This window comes from Poecilia reticulata, linkage group LG22, assembly GCF_000633615.1.
Source record: "Poecilia reticulata strain Guanapo linkage group LG22, Guppy_female_1.0+MT, whole genome shotgun sequence".
Taxonomy (NCBI): domain Eukaryota; kingdom Metazoa; phylum Chordata; class Actinopteri; order Cyprinodontiformes; family Poeciliidae; genus Poecilia; species Poecilia reticulata.
The window spans coordinates 15707846-15727120 of record NC_024352.1 but is presented as its reverse complement, the minus strand read 5'-3'; the positions used below and the strand labels follow the sequence as shown (position 1 = coordinate 15727120).

The 19275-nt window shown below is 36.8% G+C and overlaps 1 protein-coding gene across 1 annotated transcript in view; it reads right to left on the bottom strand.

Moving 5' to 3' along the window:
- The window catches only part of LOC103458690 (leucine-rich repeat and fibronectin type-III domain-containing protein 2), a 127101-nt gene that overhangs the window by 40762 nt on the left and 67064 nt on the right, over positions 1–19275 (bottom strand). The window contains exon 4 of the mRNA XM_008399680.2: positions 5517–5605. The gene's annotated coding sequence lies outside the window, so the exon portion shown is untranslated. The remainder of the gene's footprint in view (positions 1–5516; positions 5606–19275) is intronic.

Below are 19275 nucleotides of genomic sequence, written 5' to 3'. Positions count from 1 at the left end.
CCCCGCGCTCATCTCCACCAGCAAGGCCCTTCCCTCCTGAATTCACACCTGCCTCTCTTCTTCCGGCCCATGCATGTGAAAGGCTCGACTGCAAGACACAAACACAGAGGGTGCGTTCGCACCAAGTGTGTCACAGCAGGTTTCAAGCTCTAAACCAAATGGCTTCAAATCTTTTAGTTTTACTCTGAATCACCCCTATATATGCAGGCAGTAGACAGGAGTGATTTTAAAAACATTTGCATGCAAGAAAAAAATAAAATAAAATAACACATCGTATATTAGCAATTTTTCTCATTTTCCTTGAGCTCACAATTGTAAGATGTTAAGGATATACACAAACGACAGAGATGAATGTGAGAATAACTTTTCATTCTGTCATTCTAGGTTCTCTAGAAAATTGGTCCTTTCCAGTTGATACAAACAATAAGTTTTCAGTTTTATCTCTTTATTTAAAAGAAACTTTAAACATGTGAACGACGAGCTCTACTACCATCGTAATGGTGAATTCTTCTGTCATTTTAAACTCCGACTTATTTCTATGAGCTTCTTTTTCACAAGGGAGAAAGAAAGAAATTATAGAAAAAATAAATAAAATCTTCTTTTATTCCTTGAAGAAATCAAGGAAGACGGGGAAACGAGGAAAGTTGAACATGAGCTTTTTCCTACAAATTGAATGACAAACCAACTGGTGCACATTAATTAACCTGGACAAACAAACTATCTGGGCCCATTGAGGTGGGCTGCAAACAAATTAAACTGAAACTCATCCTGATGTACAAAAAGAAAAACTGGAGCATTTAACAACAAAGCTAGGTGAAAAATTAAAGGTGCTAATTATCTGACAGAAGCATTGCTCCAGCAATGTGAAACGATCTACACAAAGTGTGTAAAGTACTTTTATTAAGATGTCAGACTGGTGGAATCACACATTGAAAGGGGGAACTAATTGAAACAATACATGATGGATTTCCCAAGACATTGCAAAGAGAGGAGTTATTCCTTTATTGAGTGGAAGCTTGTCGGATTTCCTCGCCATGAGTCAAAAATGATTTATCAGGCTTTCAATCAGTGTGCTATCTAAAAATCTTTTTGGGGTTTTTTTCCCCCCTAAGCATCTGAATCCCCTGTTAGTCAGGGGGAGATTAATAACAACTTCACACATAAAAGAGCCTTTCATGAAAATTCAATAGGAAAATTAAACTTTATAGGCTACCACACTTCATAGCAGAGCATCCGTATGAAATATTCACATGATTTATATATATATATATATATATTTTTTTTTTTTTTTGTCAAACAGTTATATCCATATCCTAACGTAGCACTAAATGTACTTTTTCTATTCTTGTATTCGCCATATTTTTGTGTCAGTAAAACCCCAAAACAACAAGACTCTCTTCCATTGCTCTTCACTCTCACTTGAATCATCATAACCCCCCCTGCAGCCTACATTTAGGCATTGTTTTGTTTTGGTACAGGATTTAGTAAGCTCATGAAAAACCTGAATACAGACAAGAAAAAAAAAGTTTATTTTGCACGTCCTCTATAAGTCTAACGAGTTCTCCCCTCTCTCCTCCGGAGAGAACAGGCACAAAGCATCAAAAGAGTGCGCTTACTCTTGATCACATTAAATCCATCATGATGCAAAGTGTGTATGAAGAAAGTAGGACAGCTTTCACCGCGGCTCAGAACTGACACTTGCTTTACAACACAGACATCATCATTAACAGATGAAGCCTCGTTCTGAAGCAACATGACACTCTACCCGCATTCTTCACAATCTGCTGCAGCTGCTGGTTAGCTCAAGATTTCCCAGGAAACTGTCCAATCCAATACATCTTGACTCCCATTTAGGTTTAACTGCACAATTTTAACCTCATCCGGTTGTTGGCACAGACATTTAAAAAATAAAAATGTTTCTTGATTTGAAAACATTTGATGCTGCATCGAGATGTTTTGTATACAATCAGAAAGGGGTCGTTTTTTATGATTAGGATCTTGTTTTATTTGATCTGCTATTTTCAGGGATAAAATGTTTTCCCAAGATTGACGATGGTATTTTTTTCTTTTTCTACACATCATGTGATGCTGCAGAAAGAACAGCATCACTGTTCCCAGTGAACACGGACTTTGACATAGTCCACATTCACACAGTATAGCAAATGCAACCCAAATCCACTTTTTTTTTTTTGTCCATATGTGACCCATATGCAACTTTTTCAGGGCCGTCTGAACGACCCGTTTCCGATCTGTTCACCACACAAAAAATACGATTTGTGCCGCTTCATGTGTTGCTAAATTGGATACATATTTGATTGTTTTCAAAGCATTTGTAGTTAGAACGGTCATGTTGCATTTTATCTGACTTTTACGAAATTTATATGAGACGTTCATCATATCTCTGCACCGGCATAAGCCAAACATGGTAAATCCAGATGTAAACAATGGCTGAAAATTATAATTTTGAACTTCTGTGTCACCGATGTGCATCACATCACATTCCCACCATTCCTGGCTCTGACTGCACATCCAAACAGGCTTATCTATGGAAGTAGTAGTTAGCAATGACCATTTATGGAGAACTATTAGTTTTGCTAGTTTCTCTTTTCGCTTTCTTTGTTATGTTATGATTTAACTATACAGTCGACTCCCATTCCTAAACAATGTTAAAATCAATATGTAGATGGCTCCATCAATTATTACTTACATAGTCAACCTTGTTTTAAATGCAAGCTTTATACTACACAGATTGCTTTTATTTTTTACACGGAGCTCAATTTGTATTTCAATATATTTGGCTGTTTACTTTTGCAGTAACCTTAAGTTGCACCACTACATTTTTATTTGACATTTCACACACAATTAGACCAATACTTCCCTTCTGGCGCTCACAACATTTGCAAAAAACACCACATTGTTAAAACAATACACGCATTGTGGGAACATTTAGCACTTACATTACAGAATCTGGTTGATTTTAAAATATTTCTGCAACAAATCTTTCAGACTGTCTGCAGAGAATGTACATTGACCCGCTCTGCATCAGGAGTTTAGAAACTCCACATACTGTCTGCTTTTGAAAATGCACCATGAACTACAAGAAAGTACACACTTGCAAATCTATAGGTTTTTTTTAACAACTTCAGAGGTCCTTCCTTCCTGGAGCTGAGTGAAAGCAATCTTTTATCAGAACTCCGTATGGGAATTTCACAAGTGTGTTTAATCAATACTCCCAAGATTGTTAAGGGATGCTTTGTCTAGTTAAAAAAAACAAGGCATTACTGTAGTCCAAAAATAATACTTTATTAATTGTCCAATTATTTGCTGAGGAAAATAGTCAAAGGTACCTAACATTTTGTGTATTATAATTCAACAACAACAAAAAAATATATAAAAAAATGGAGAGATGGATTTGACATGTAAATTTGGGATCTATATCTGAACAATTTGCAAACACCGGACATGATATTTGAAGCTAAAAAAGCTTTTCTTGGCTGATATGTGAGTATATTTCAGGTGTGTTTTGCTGAAATTAATGCAGCGTTCAATTTACTTCTTTGTCATTGCGGGAACACACCTGCAATGACAGTGTTTCAATTAACATAACAGAAGAAGTAGGGATCTCCACATGGCAACACCCAATAAGAGATTGTTTGCAATATTTCAGACTCTGAAGATTTCACCAGCAGAGTAATACATTCGCTGGAATACTGTAATACATACAAATGTTATTTCCATTGACATTATCAGCCTTGCACTATAAATACCCATATATTAACTTTGCACACATTCAGTTTGTGCTGAGCATATTATTCATTTGAGGGAGAAAAGTACATCCTTTTTTAAAGCTCACAGCAGAACCCATGAAGATATTATCCAAATGTTTTCTTCTGAAACCGAACAGAAATAATGATGAAAAAATGACTTGTGTTGGGGTAAAAAAAAAAAAATGGCTGATGTCTCCTTGCGAAGTTAGCGCAGTAACAAAAACCCCTCTAGCTACAGCCCACAAAGAAAGTCTCAGCTAGAGCAGAGATGAAACATTTACATGCATCATTACTGTGATCAGTTGGGGGGAAATACTCTGCAAATGGTTCATGAGAAAACAAAAGAAATGAGGAATGTTTCGTTTAAAAATAATTGTGCTTATCATATGCAAGCATTCACATGTGTAGAAGGTGTTGATAGCCTGGCTAGCTCCTTGAGTTCATGGCATCAATGTAATGCAGAAATGAGAAGGATTGAATTATCTTCAATTTTTACAATTTTTTTTTAAGACTTTTTGTATGGTCTCTTCAAAAAAAACAACAACTCAATGTCCAGAGATGATCAAGATTGAAAACAGTTCATTATTTTAAATCACTTTACAAGACGCAGCAGAAAAGGTGAAAAAAAACTAAATCCAATTGCTGCTCCTATAGGTTGCAAGAGGAAGCTCCTTTAAAAGCAGGACTTTTCTGGGTTTGCTGTTCAGAACCATATACAGGGGGAAAGACATTAGCAGTTGTTGCCCATCAATCGAGTCATAAGGTCATGTTCAGGAAATTTAAAGTCGATCACTGTACACATGTATTATTCCCAAGTGAAAACATTTTTTTTCTAGTCTTCCCAAATTTAGAAATTTCCAGCAAATTCCAAGTAAGGTCATGTAAATCTCAGATTAAGTTCTTGCATTTTCTCTAAGACTAAAAAAAGCTTGTTTTTGCACTGGGGTTAGGGTTAGCATCTCTGGAATGATGTCATTGGGATGAGAACAAATTAGAGATTTGTGTCAGTAAGAAACATGCTTGGGGAAAACCATACACAGGATTTTTGCACACACTTCACACAAACTGCCAGGCATGGTGGTGGGGGAGTGATGATTTGGTCTTGTTTTGCAGCTGCTGGCACCTTGTAGTCAATAACTACTTACACAAATGCTTTTGGAAACCCTTGGATTTAGATGGCATCTGTTTTTGAAAGGGAGCTCAGACAAAGCTCACCTTTGTGTGTTGTTCTGTTGATAGGTTTGAGTTGAATGTGAGGTTCTCTGTAAACCAAAGTGTCCTAGAGGTCAGTGTGAAGGTATCTGTCTAGCAGGGAAAGCTCACCCCCACTAGACACTGATCCAAATTGAAGAAGAAAATCTACAACAGAAGTTGGAAACTGTAGTTGGTTGAAATGGTTAGGCTAACTTTAAGAGATAGGTTACTATCTGGGAAACCTAAATGAGCTGAAGTAACATTGTAAAAAAGTTTCATTCATAATGAATTAACACTTAAAACAATTACATTGAGGTATTGCAGTTAGCGGTGGCTTCCCCCCGCCCCCCATTTTGACTTAATCTTTGTTTTAATAAATATTAACAGTGTGATGTTTTTTTATTTTTATTATTTGTTCAACTTCTGCCTCTTGAGAAAAAAACAAGAATAAATCCAGAAACCAGATCAGAAAGTCCCACATTATCACCTAAAGTTTCTGAGCTTTTGATACAAAAGCGGTGTCAGGCTTCACGTTGTGACAAAAGCCAACCTTACCTATATTGTGGTGTATTGTGCCATATGGTCCCTCAGAAAATCCTCCAGGCCTCACATTCACTCTCAGAGAGCAGGAGGAACACTCGGCCCTGCAGAGAGGAGGTAAAAGAAAATGGCGCTCAAAGTCCATGTCCCACACATTCGCTTTTGCATGAACGTGTCTGTGGGAAAGGTGTTGAAAATGAAAAGGTCAAGTGCCATTCCTTAGCAGGTGAATACTAAATCAGCCTTTATGCATTAACAAATCACTTGATGTTTTACACATTTGACCTTTGTGACTGTTCATAATTCTTTCTTTCTGACACAGTTAGAAAACGGAGCTGTCTCCTCCACATCCTAAACAAAACAGGCGTGATTATACGTTTCCGCCGAGGGCAAATCTCACCGCTAAGCTACGAAACCCTTTAAAAATTCAGACGGCCGAGCTATGATTTGGATGGAGTGAATTATGTGCTTCTCAAACAAAAGCAGGGTGAAAGGAGAGAAAAAGGGGGATAATATTGCTTTAAGGAAAAATTATTGAAATTTTGCACAGCGGGGTGTTTATGCTGGGCTTTGGCTCCCAAGTGACATTATAATCTCTGCGATGACTTGACGAGCGTTATTTGTCTCTTTGTTCTCTGATTTTTCGTGGCCAGTCATCCCTACAAGCTGTTTTCCTTTCTAAACACGCAGCAGGGGCGCTGCATTACGTGTTTGCATTGGGAGATGTGTGTGGGAGTGAGAATGTGGGTGCAGATGCATGCATGTCAGCGAGGACGTCTGAGTCCCGCTTCATGTGTGAGGAACCATTAATGACTCGGCTCACAAAGATCGTGCACTTATGATATGTTTATCTGCAGATGCTAACGGAGGAAACAAGCGCTCCTTCGGTTTTGTTCTCTGGCTGTAACGAGTATTATTTCCTCTTGGGGCTCATGAGGTCCGGTTTCACTGAACCACATGATCCAGCCATTTCTATCGATGCTGATACCTGAACCAATCGTGTTCATAGACATCCAGACTCTCGCACTTTTCTGCCCCTGGTATTGGTTTCCAGTTCATTGCTTTGGTGTTCACCCTCAATTTTTCCCTTTTGGTCCAGCACCAGGATGTCAGCCTGATGGGTGAAAACCTTGACAGAACGTCACCATACAGATCTTTGACAACTGAATGAAGTCCTACTTTAGTTTCTGGCTTTAGTTTCAGGCAGCACTGACTGGACTTCACCTTCCACTTGTTTTCAAATCAAACTAAAAGGCCAAAAATGACCAAGTTATATCAATCAATCCATAATTGAGGAATACAAGAAAACCACCAAAAAACACAATGGATTAATAACTAAAAATCCAACTATTTAAAAGATGTAAGAACAAACAATCTAAGCATATATAAATACTTAAAAAGTTAATTAAAATTAAGCAGATCATTTCATATATAAGTCAGAAACTTAACAATGGTAAAAAAAAAGGCCTAAAAATCCCCAAATGGAATAACAGAAAAAAAGAGCTTGTTAGTAAAGCAAAAACGATAAAATGAATCGATGAATAAAATAATAGTGAATCAGAATTGACTGATGGATAGAAAAATAAACAAGCAAACAGATATTAATTTCACATAACATAACAGTACATGCATGAAAACAAATCTTTAAATCTGGAAAATTGTAAAGAATTTATAAACTTAAGATGTAATATCTCAACAATATTATGAGAGCAAATTTTATGTTGAAGCTTTTATATTTAATGTTTAAATATGAAAGTTTTCTTATTATGATTATATGTCCTGTGGAGCCCATCTTACAGGAACGAGTTCATGACTGGAAAACAAACCTGAACTTTCTCTCAATCTACTCTTGAGTAGAATAAAATTAAGTTTGAAAGTTCAAGTTAGTCATTTCAACATAAACATCTATGATGAAACATCAGCATCTCGCAAGAATGGGTAAGAATACATAAATACCGTAACTGCAGGTCTCAGTAGTAAGAAAGTTATCTAAATGTAAATCCGTCACTTTAGCCTTAGTGTACAACAGACTCAAAGATTCAGATCAGCAATATGTTCAGTCATAGGATCAGCAACACTGATGTATTTAACAAATTAATATAGTTTGTTTTCATTTTTATGACACCTTTCCCTAAAAACATGTGTAAACGTTATTCTAATTTAAATATTTAAACTGCAATGATTGAGGAAGGTGATGTGTTTAATGCTGATTATTTTAAATCCCCCTGTTTTTTTATGGAGTTGTCATTATCCTCTACAGATTAACAGTCACAGATTGCAAACAACACATTATCATTCCCTGTCTTCATTGAGATTCCATTTAAAGCTGCTGCTTTGCGTATTAACCTGCTGCGATGCACATTCAGGCTTGCAAAATGAGTGTGGGAATTGAGACTTTCAAAGACGCCAGGAGAGCACAGTTTTATTACAACACAACAAGACTATTAATCACATTCGCAATGCATTTAAAATCTGTTCGCTCCTGTCGGGCACCGTCGTTGTGATTTTGCAGAGTTTAATTTACAGATATGAACCTGTTGTCCAGGCTACGATTCGCAGCTTGTAAACCTGAAAGGTTCAGAGGAGCCAGAAGAGAATGATGGTCATTAGCTATGGATGCACTACAGTGTATCCTTAGCACAGATAAAATTCCACACAGGCTTTGTGTGAAAGCCTGTCGAAGATGGTTGAGCCACTTTAGAGTTTCAAAGGAGGCAAGCTGTTCCTATATTGAAATGAAAAATATTCTTGTAGATTTATGTTTTAGAAATGGTTGTGTCCCAGAACAATAAACCACATGTAACTTCATAAATTACAGAATCATTAAGTTCATTTTATAACATGAAAGTCACGTATTACTCAGATTCTTTTCAGACAATAATGTATGCCAAGCATTACTTCTATTAAGCTTGATGGATTTAGTTTAAATCTAATGAAAAGTTATGTTTGTTTTGTGCATATTCATTGTTTAAAATAGGTTTCACTAATTAAGTTGAATGATGGAAATAATATTCTAATATATTATGAAAATAATACAGTAATAAAGCATATAGTAGCCTGAAGGAACCCACTAACTTTTCAGAACATAACATGAAAGTTTCAGGAACATTTTAGGACCCATTACAACTTATATCATATACAGTCCAGCACCTGAGTATCCAGTAAGTTTTGGGAAAGCGACTTGATAAAAGCACTAAGTAATTGACGTAAAGTCTTGTGTCAGCTCAAAGAAAGGAACTGGTAAAATCTAGGAAAATAGCAAGTAAGTACCATAAAAGTTCTGTAAAGCACCTAGAAAGCTAACTGTAAGATTCCAGATCCATCACTTACAGAACGACCAAGTTCTTAAAATATACATGGTAGGGTTACAAAAGGTAAGCAACATTGTTTTGTAGCAGAGCATTTTTGTCAACTTACCAACTTCAGACCTGTCTTGAATTTTTTTTTTATTATTATTTTCAAAAAAGCAACTGATGACAAATCTAGTGGCTTTCTCTGTTATTCAAGACTTTGGCGTAATTTGAAGCAAAAAACCAACCAAACCCCCCAAAAAAGTATGGTTAGCACTCAGCTAGATTTAACAGGAATGAACTATTTATACACTCTTTTTGTTTTGGATACAGTGTCAATGTTTGAGGCAGACCAAAACATGGGTTTAAATGACAGAACCAGGTTTTTTTCCCAGCCGCAAAAATATCTTCCAACTGCGTCTCCTGTGGAGAAGCGTAATCACATTTTCCACAAGGGTGGCTGTAGTGCCCGGGAGAAAAGGCTTTATCGAATCCTCAGACGTTGTCATTACGCAGTCCGTGTGGTTTTCACTCCATATCTGTGACCACTCATCCAGCCAGTGCCATTTAAAGAGCATCAAAGCTGGGGAACTGGTTATTACATAGAAAAGAGCTTGAGATAACATACACAGGGAGGAATTACAAGGCAGCTGAGGGACAACTCTGGAATGTATTCAGATTTTATTCAGAAAAGTATTTAATACTAATGCTGAAACAAGAATTTTTATTTTTTTTTCTAATTGAGTTTCTTTTGAAAGAATTCTTCCTCCGAAGCAGTTCTGACCAACATCACCAAGAGTTGCGTGGATGAACTAATTTTGATGGATTTTACAATCCTAAAACTACTAAAAATATATATTTGCAGACTTCGGGGTTTGCTAAATTCATAGCTCGTCCTTTTAAAAATTTGTTGGATTAGAACATGTATGTAAAGTTGTAAGGTTAAAAAAATTAAAATGCACCATTATATTTGTCGCTCTGTTTGTGAAAAGTTAATCTTTCGTAATGTTTGAGAGGCTAAAAAGACAAGAAAGAGTTTGATTTCTTTTTTTACTGTTTTACCAAGTTTTGAATGATGCCAGATAGAGAATGAGAAGAAATTATAAAATTTCATATTGGAGATTAACTAAATCACAGCAAGCAAAAGCTTTTTTTTTTTTTTTTTTTTTTAAGAGTGGTACAGTTTAATCCCAGTCCAAAATCCCATTAAGACTTTTGGACTCTCCATCCAGTCTGTCTGAGCTTTTGAAGTATTTTGAAGCTGGAATGGGTGAAAATGTCTGTCTCTATATGTTCAAATCTGAAGGAGACTCGTGAAGAGTCATGACTAGACTAACAGCTGTCAAGACGTAGCTGCATAGTACGACTCAGGGGCACAGATTTCAAAAGTACATACACAAATTTGAACATTATCTGTCCACTTCCTTCGACTTTACAATGTCACACTGCTTTGTTGTTCTGGTCCTTCACATAAACTACCAGTAAAATACATTGAGTGTTATGGTTTAATGTATAAAAGTATAAGTACCTCTGAAAGGCACTGAGCCTTCTGACCTCAAAAGCACCATAAAATGAAACAAGCTCAACATAACTTGTTTACTGTTTGTCCCATAGCTGTTATTGTTCCTCCGCTGCAGCTCCCTCTCTGAAAAAAAAAAAAAAAAGCAACAACAAAAACAGGCTTTTCTCTTGCCTGAATGGCAGAACAAACTATGTCACTCCTGACGCCTCGGCTTGGACGAGTACGAGTGTTAACTTCAGCTTGGATGGCACAGACGTGCGGGCCATCTGGAGTCATTTCTCCCCTGCGAGGTTGGTGGACATGTGGGCTAGAACGGAGCCAAGCTAAGTTTAAAACATGTCCCACGGGGATTTTGGCTGGTTGTCATGAGCACAGAGCAGCTCTCTACCCCGGGGGTAATGTTACACAGGTAGCACTCAGACACTATGAGCAAAGGGTAATATACAATATAAATGTCTAAATGTGAAATGAAATGTAGTGTAAAATTGAAAACGATGGCTGAGAATTTTCAAGGTGAAAAGCTTTCCCGAGGCAGCGGCGGCCTTTGTGCCAGCAGCTGACGTCTGTACAACAGTTTCTCAGAAAATCGTCATGAGTTGAGGGACTTTGTTTTTCCCTGCCTCTGGCGACCTTCATAATTTGCTACCTCAAATGTTCCGTGATACAGATCCACATAAACTGAATGTAAAAAACAGTGGTGGAGATGAGAGAATATAATTAACCATTACCCTGCAAAACAATCTAATTAGATTAACACAGTCCTGCAGTTTGTCAAAGTAGGCTGGTCTGAACAGAACGTTAGTGTCAAAAATCAAAGCGTATTAGGTGCTGAACATCAAATGGAGGCTCTACAGATAAAATAATTCAGGTTAATAGATGTGGAAAGTATCAAACTGAAATAAAATATTAAAAGGCAGAGAATGCAAGCATACAATGTTGGTACTCTGTATGTGCAACACAAGAACTGACTTTAAGGGAAAACTATACCAACTACCAACACTAAGTTTTAACTTACATTTCCAAAAGTACAGCAGTGTGTTCTTGAACTATGAAAGTTTAATAACTTTGAAAAGAAATATGCTCCGATTATAAAATATTTCTCTACCTCCTCTAACAGCCAGATGGAAAAAAAGGTAGGCATCCACAGGCTTTTTGATGATTTTATCGCTGTTCACTTAGGTTAGTGTGAAGGTCTGTTAGTACAGAGTTATCTCCAGAGAAGTGATCAGGTAAGGGGCTCTCATAGTTTGAGTTCCACATCTGAGTATGAATGCCAGTGTTTTGCAAAAGTATACTTTAAGTTTTCCACAGTTTAAAGTGTCCAACCACTAACTTAAGAACATTTTTCATGCATTTACGTTCTCTAAGCTTTTATTGACACTTTTTGTAGCAAGCTGTAATCTAATTTCAACCTATGCCCCAAGTTTAAGTCTTTTGCAGCCTCCAACAGTTGTTTTTTTACACAATCTTCCTCTTAAAGTCCTTCCTGTCTGTCCTGATAAGCGTCACCACAACATTATGCTGCCACCACCATGTTTCACTGGGCAGATGACGTGTTCAGTGTGATTTGCAGTTTTAGTTTCCCTACCACCGTTTTTGAATGCTTTCTTTCAACAGCTTTCCTTTTCCCTCAAGTTTCTTAAAGAACAAATCTATGGAGAGGATGAACAATAGTTGTATAAATGTATAAATAAAACTTAACCAGAGACAATTTTATGCATTTTAATAAGTTAGAAGGTCAGCAGATTTAATTCAAAAAGTGAAGCCCAAATATTATTTTTCTTGTTCTAATTTATTATAGCTGAAAATGAAGCAGAGCAATTTAAAAACTAAAAATAAAGAAAATGCGGGCCAATTTAAAACTAAATCCATGTACTGTACTGTGTGTGCCCTCAATGATTGGCCAGGCTTTTTTTTCCACGAGCTACTGCATCTGCATGGTTCTTGAAGCTCAGACTCTATTGTTCACATGCAATGTTTCCAACCCAAACTGTTCAGTAGGATAACCTTCAAAATCTTTTCAATGCTGATAATAAACTGAAGATTTCATTGAGTTTTAATGTCTAAGATTCAGAGTCTTTCTGTTTTTTTTTTTAACAGTATTCTAATTGTAATTTCTGAATCCTTCATGTCTGATTTCAACCCAGAGAAAAACTATAAGCAAATTCGGTCAGGTAGCACACTGTCTTTCCAAACAGATGATTTAAAATGAAGGCATTTACATTTTGTTAACAATGTGTCACCATAATGTAATAGAGAATAATCAGCCCAGTAATATATTCAATACACATCTTATAGAAAGAAAAAAAGACTAAACTTTAATTCTGAGTGTTTTAAAGTAAATAAATCCTATTCATAAAGCATTAAAGTCCTTACAAATAGTAGTTTGGGGAGTTCATAGAGTTTCAAGGTTATATTGCTTTGACAGCAGCAGTTTACTAAACAAACACAACTTTGCTTTTGTGTCAAAAAAAAAAAAAAAACTTAAAAGTTGTCCGGAATAAGTCTTCCTTTGCAGTGATTAGGTATGCAGGAGCACATAGTGAAATACCTCGAGGCTTGTAGCACTGTGATAATATTTACTAAGCAGGAATCAGGAGAAAGGATAAAAATCCGTGATTTTTCCTCCTTGTGTCAATGTCCCACAGTTGTAAAAACCGGCCCTTGAACAAGCACAGAAGGCCGTCTGTGATGGACGGGCCCTGAAAGGCGACTTCCTGCGATCACGTTTACTCGTCTCAGCAGCACCTGTTGCATTACACCCACGCACGGCTCATGCAAACATAAGAACACATAGGTCTGTTTCTGATCTAAAGGGCAGGCTACCAACAAAACAATGTACAAATGCAGTGTGTAGCAGGGAATCACCAAAGGTCAGGAATAAATTAGGATCTCCACAGAGAGCAGAAGTCAAAGTCAATAAGAATAAAAGCACTCATTTTATTATTCATTTGAATTTTAATTTGAATAATAAAAAAAAAGAAAAATTGCCCAGTTCTAGATCTTAATTCAAGCAGCACAAATCTCCTTTTCAGTCATTACATACGATGTTACATAAAAAAATAAAAATAAAAAAAATCAGTAAAAGCAAACAACTGATAAACCTGGTCACTTATGCTTTGCAAAATTATCCATGTTACATTACAACCACACACATCAAGGTCTTAAAGGGATTTTATATCAACATAAATTTGTGCACAACTACAAAGTGAACGGTGTGTGTTTTCAGGATTTTGTTCAGTGTTCGCTCTCTGCCACACACTACATTTTGCATGTAGGACAAAAAGTTTAATGATGGTCTCCTGACCAGAGCAGCTCCTTTTTATATGTGTGCTCTAGTTTGTAAGAAATGGGACATCCTAATATTTGTGTTGATGAAAAATTCTCCCACTCGAGCCACAGATCTCTGCATCTCCCCCATGGGCACCACTGCACCTGTCCTTTTCTTGCTCAACCGGTCAGTTTTGATCAGCTATGTTTTAGTAGGTCTATGCCCTGAAAGGCGACTTCCTGCGATCACGTTTACTCGTCTCAGCAGCACCTGTTGCATTACAGCAACAGGTGTAATTTGAGGTAAATTAAATAGTTTATTCTTTTCCAGTGCTCTCTAGGAAACTTCTAAGGCCTTTGCAGAAGAACTGCATTTATACAGAGATTAATTAACACACAAGTTGACACTGTTGTGACATGAAGTTGGTTGCGCCTGATCGTATTTTGGGAAATCAAGGGGAGCATGGCACAGCTTTTAGATTTTTATTTGTAAAGCGAAACATGACATTCTTCTGTGCATTACAACAAGTAAAATCCAATAATTTACATGCAAGTTTGTGGTTGCAACCTGACATAATGTGGAACAATGTTCAAGAAACATCCTGACATTTTTTGAGGTCCACGAGTTCCGGAGAAAACAGTCGGATTTAATTTTTAGGGTTCTGTGCTTACTTCCCTGGAACAAATCTTTTTTAATCACTTCACTTCATAGCTCACTCAAGTTTGGAAAATATAACAGTTTAGTAATGTTCATTATCCCAGCAGTTGAACCTCTTTTGACATTTGTTTTTAAGGATTGATTGTTGTTTCTACTCTTGTCAGCCTTGTGTATTATTGCAACCTGTCGCAGGATAGCAGCATGATTGCGTATGAAACGTGAACATAGCTGAGTAAATTGTTCTTCAGATCTCCCAATTTAATTAGTTTAGATCTTAGGCTTACTGAAAGCAAACAGTACAGTTTAGGTTTTTCTTCAAAGATCTTTTGTTCACAAAAACCCAAACTATTATTTCTGAACTGAATTCTATTTTCAGCCAAAACTGCAGCACAAAGTTGAACTTTAAATAATTTGAGTATTTGCTTTTTTGGTCGGATGAATCTATAACCACTCTGTGCTGAGTGACAGATCTTTGAGGCTTAAAACAAACAAATAACTTGTGTAGCTTTATCATGCAGGCCAAAATGTAGGAGTAAAAGCTGTGGTCTTTCTCACTTTGCTCTCTATTCCTCTGTTGTGAACAACGGCTGAATTTTTTCACCTTTAAAGGCTGTCAGATATTTAATTGTTATCCTGAAAACCATCTAAAATCAGTGGAAAACATGGGTGTGGAACATTGCATGTAGGCACTGGAGCATGACACTGAATTATTTTCTGTGGTAAATTATAACTCTGACAAAACTACCCATGAAATATTGGGTATGTGTGTATACAGTGTCTGAAGATAAATGAGTTAGAATAATAAAAACATCCTATGTTACTAATGTAATTTGTCTTCCATCAAGGTGTGGAAATGTTGGTCCATTCTATTTGGCAAAATTACAAATTTCAAAAACTTTAGTGCATTTGTGGTGCCTCATCAGAGGAAGGAACAGATTATTAGGAGACCGTAGGGTGAAGTGATACTTTATTATGTACCATAAAAAGCTCCTTTTTTATGAAGTATTTGGATTGAAACATATTTGTCCAAAAGAAAGCAAAATGGCCACACCTCTTCAAGGTTGCTGGAGAAATAAAAGCTCAGAATGAGCAAACGGATACGTTTTGTCTTAGGTGTTTAAATATGTCACACAAGGCAGGTACTTAATGTAGCTGCCAGTCAGTCACTGACCGTCAAAGTATAAAATTATAAGTCGGAATCAGACAAAGAGTATAAATAATTTTTAAAAGGCTAAATAGCCCTATTATATTAAAACGACATAATTTTTTCAAGGTTGATGCTCATGTTACATTATTTTATCATAGGAAGGATGCCTGTTTCAATTTCATCCCCTTTAGAGTAAAGCAACCACAGTCTTTCGTTTCGGCCTGGATTCACTGATATGGATATCAAGTATTTTTACTCTGTTTTATAAAATATAGACAGTAAAGAATGAACCCAGTTCACAATTTGACAATTTGACATGTCCTTTGCTGAATACCAAGAAAACCAAGTATGATGTCTTTTCTAAACAACTGGAGGTTATTTTGCATTTTAATGTCTTACTGAGGGACGAGGAGCTCAGTATTCTGTGTGAATGTCAATATATTTTATCCAAGATGCCCAGGGTGTTAAGTTTGATCCTCAAAAATTCAAACAGACAAGACCTTATTTAAAGTCAGACTTTAAAAACATGAAGGTAATTCTTTTTATTTTCAGTGAAGAATGTGAAGATTCATTCTCACGGTTGAGCTTTCTTTGTTTACCTAAAAGTGTTTTTCTCTTATGAAAGGGCCTGAAATGTGCTGCCAATGGCAGCTCTCATTCTGATGGAATAGCTGAGGACCTTATTTTCAGGACATTCCTCTCAAGGGACCACAGTTGCTGGGTTACAGAAACACATCTCCAGTGACAGCCAGGATCAGTTTCTTGACATTGTCTTGGTACCTTCTATGGATTTTATTATTCTCTGATGGGAAAAGTGACACTGACAGGCATAGACATGTCCTATAGATTAACTACGCAGCGCAAAACAAACCGTAGGCTGTGTAGATATGATATATGTAGGAAAAAGTGATGCCAGCTGAGAGACGAAATTGAAGTTGCAGCCACAAAATGGACGTTGTAGCTTAATTTCCGCTTCCTGTCTCAGCTATTTGTTACAAAAGTTCACAAACTATCACAAACGTTCACAAGCTATCACACTTTCCATTTTGTATTTGAAATATGGTGAATACTGTTTGGTTGTGTGTTAGTTGTGGGAGGACCAGCCAACAGCACATCTTTGACAGAGACTGGCTCAGCAGAAATGTTCATGTAGACTTTGAAATGCATTCAGTCGAGCACATTCCTCTAAAAGCTGCAGAAAGGATCATTAAAATATTATATTGTTTTCTAAGTAAAAAGTGAAAAGATATGTTTATTCTTGACAGCGGTCTTACATTTACAGGTTATTCCTTTATTAGGGAGTAAGCATTTTCAAAGAGGTAATTAGGTTTTCCACAACAATGTCTGATTTTCTTACAAACATTGGTACATCTTTTATACAACGTACCCTCCATGACACATGAAGCCCATAAAGGAAACTATTGAATAATTCTCCGCTGTTATCACCTTCTCTGCTTTTGGTTCTTCAGTTTTAATACCTTGTCAGACACATTAAACTCCTCTGTGGTACAGCATTTCACGCCCATTCCCCTCCCTGCCTCGGATTAAAAAGAAAAAAAAAAATCCCCTCTGCAAGCCATTTATAAATAGAACATGGTATCACTCTGAACATATTTTTGGATAAGGAGCTAAAGCTGCTAAACTTTTAGATTTTTTTTTTCTTCCCCCGCCTTCTACTGCTGCTGTCACCAGAGTTTTAGCTTCGTTTGTCAGAGGGCGTGATGCAGCCGTATAGCCAGCGTATTCGGATTCGGGTCGACCACCGAGAAACTGCAGCTCCAGATTCGTCTCAGTTGTTTGTATGACTCACAATAACAGGTTTTTTAAATAGAGAAATCCAGAGAGCTCAACTTCAAAGGGGGTTAATTTAGATCCTCTCAGCATTTGCCGCTCTGCCACAACCTTTACATGAGAGGAAGGGAGGATTTTTACGGCTTTAATTTGTTTTTCCGCACTTAAACTTCAGAGAGGGTTTGGTTTTACAGCATTAAAACAAAAAGAAAATGAATAACAAGAAAAAAAAAGACGGATAATGTTCCCTGAAAAGAGGCAAAAACCTGGAGAATTAAATGACTGCGACCTGATTTCTCCTAATTTTTCTCTAGTTCTACAGCTGAGAAGAAGATTGGCATCCTGACACACACTGCACATGGAAAATTCATGACATTTCCACACCCTGCCAAAAATGAAAGCAGGGTAGGGTGCGTGGCATGTGGGAATAGATGAACTGTAAGGAGAGCCTTGGGGCTCTGCCTAATGAGGAGGATTAGGGAGCTGTGAAGGGGCCGGTGTCGGGCGGCCCCAGCTTGGCCACTGGGAAACTGAAATAGGATGGAAGTGGAAGCGCAGGTCAAATTTCAGGCCAGATTGTTTAATCGACGAGAGCAATCGAGGGATTGCGAGGTTACACTAACATGTTATCATCTCCTTGATAACCTGCTGAGAGAAGATGGAGCGAGAAGGCAATTTAAAGTCCAGAAATGTCTTTTCTACCCTCAGGGGCATATTTACACTGAATTACTTCATTTGAGAAGAACCTATTTTACCACTTTACTGTTCCTATTGTGACACAGGGCTACATATATTTTCAGAAGAAAGTGGCTGACCATTGCACCCCTGACAGGCTATTAAAGAAAATTTTTGACAGCTTGGATTTAACTAGTAAAGTCTCACCACAACATTTGAGAAAAAATGTGAGAAAGCCCAAGTTGCCAAGGGCTCCTACTAAAAACATGTTTGACTTCTTTGTTGGATGTGGCTTTAGGCTAAAAATATGACATGCTTTAAAGAAATTATTATGACGAGCATTAAAAACTTTTAAAGCTTTGAGAAAAGCTACAAAATATCCACTGCAGTGCCATTGTCCAGGACTGAAAAACAGAATCTTTAAAAAAGGAGTACATTTATTCAACATGGAAAAACACTCCCAAGCTAAGAAACACTTTTTGCACCTTCACTAGTGTTGAACTTATTAGCAGCTTGAGTTCATAACATTTCTGAAAGATAATTGCAAATATATTTTTTGCAATTCCTGCTTTATTTTAAATTTTATTCGATGCTTAATTTTCCTAGGGTATAAAAAAATGACATGACACAGACGGCCATTTTTGTTAGCAACTCTTAAAAATGGTACACATAAGAGAACATGCCACTAAAGTAAGATAGATATGTGTTGATATTTCTAAACTAGAAAATGGCTACAGAGATGGAAGACAAAGAAAGTAGGTCCAAACCTGAACCTAACTGTTTAAAGTCCTGTGATCAGACTCCACCTATTACTATTCTGCAACTTAAGTTGCCAGCTAAATAATACTAGATTGTAAAAGCCTAATAATTATCATGGAAGTAACAATTAAATGTACTGTGGCCCAAAGCTAATCTGTATGCCACCTTATCCCAAAAGAAACAGGATAACAAAGGAAGATGAATTAAGAGACTCGAACTCCAGAGAGTTCATTTCCTAACAAAAGAAAACAAGTTGACATCGCCTGACAGAGATCCACCAGAACAAAGGGAAATTTTGTTATAGGAAATTTGCTCCAAGCAGTCAGTGCTGAGCTCAGATCTGCTGTCAGCCTCTTCACTTTAAAAATGAGAAAAAATAATGTGTGAGCGAGATACAAAATTATTGTGTATTAGTAAGATTATGTGAAATTATTGTGGCATGGTATAGTTGTATGGCATAAAGTGTCCTCTATGGGTTAAAAATAACTCAATAATGATATTGTAAGTAGTTTTCACTGTTTTCTGATGAAGATTCCTAATTCTTAAAATACAATTGCACATCATGTTCAAACAGTGGTGGTTTCTGGCCTCTTCACCCCCATCCCATCCAATTATTTGCCAGAAAAAAAAAACGTAATTGCTTTTATATATATATATATATA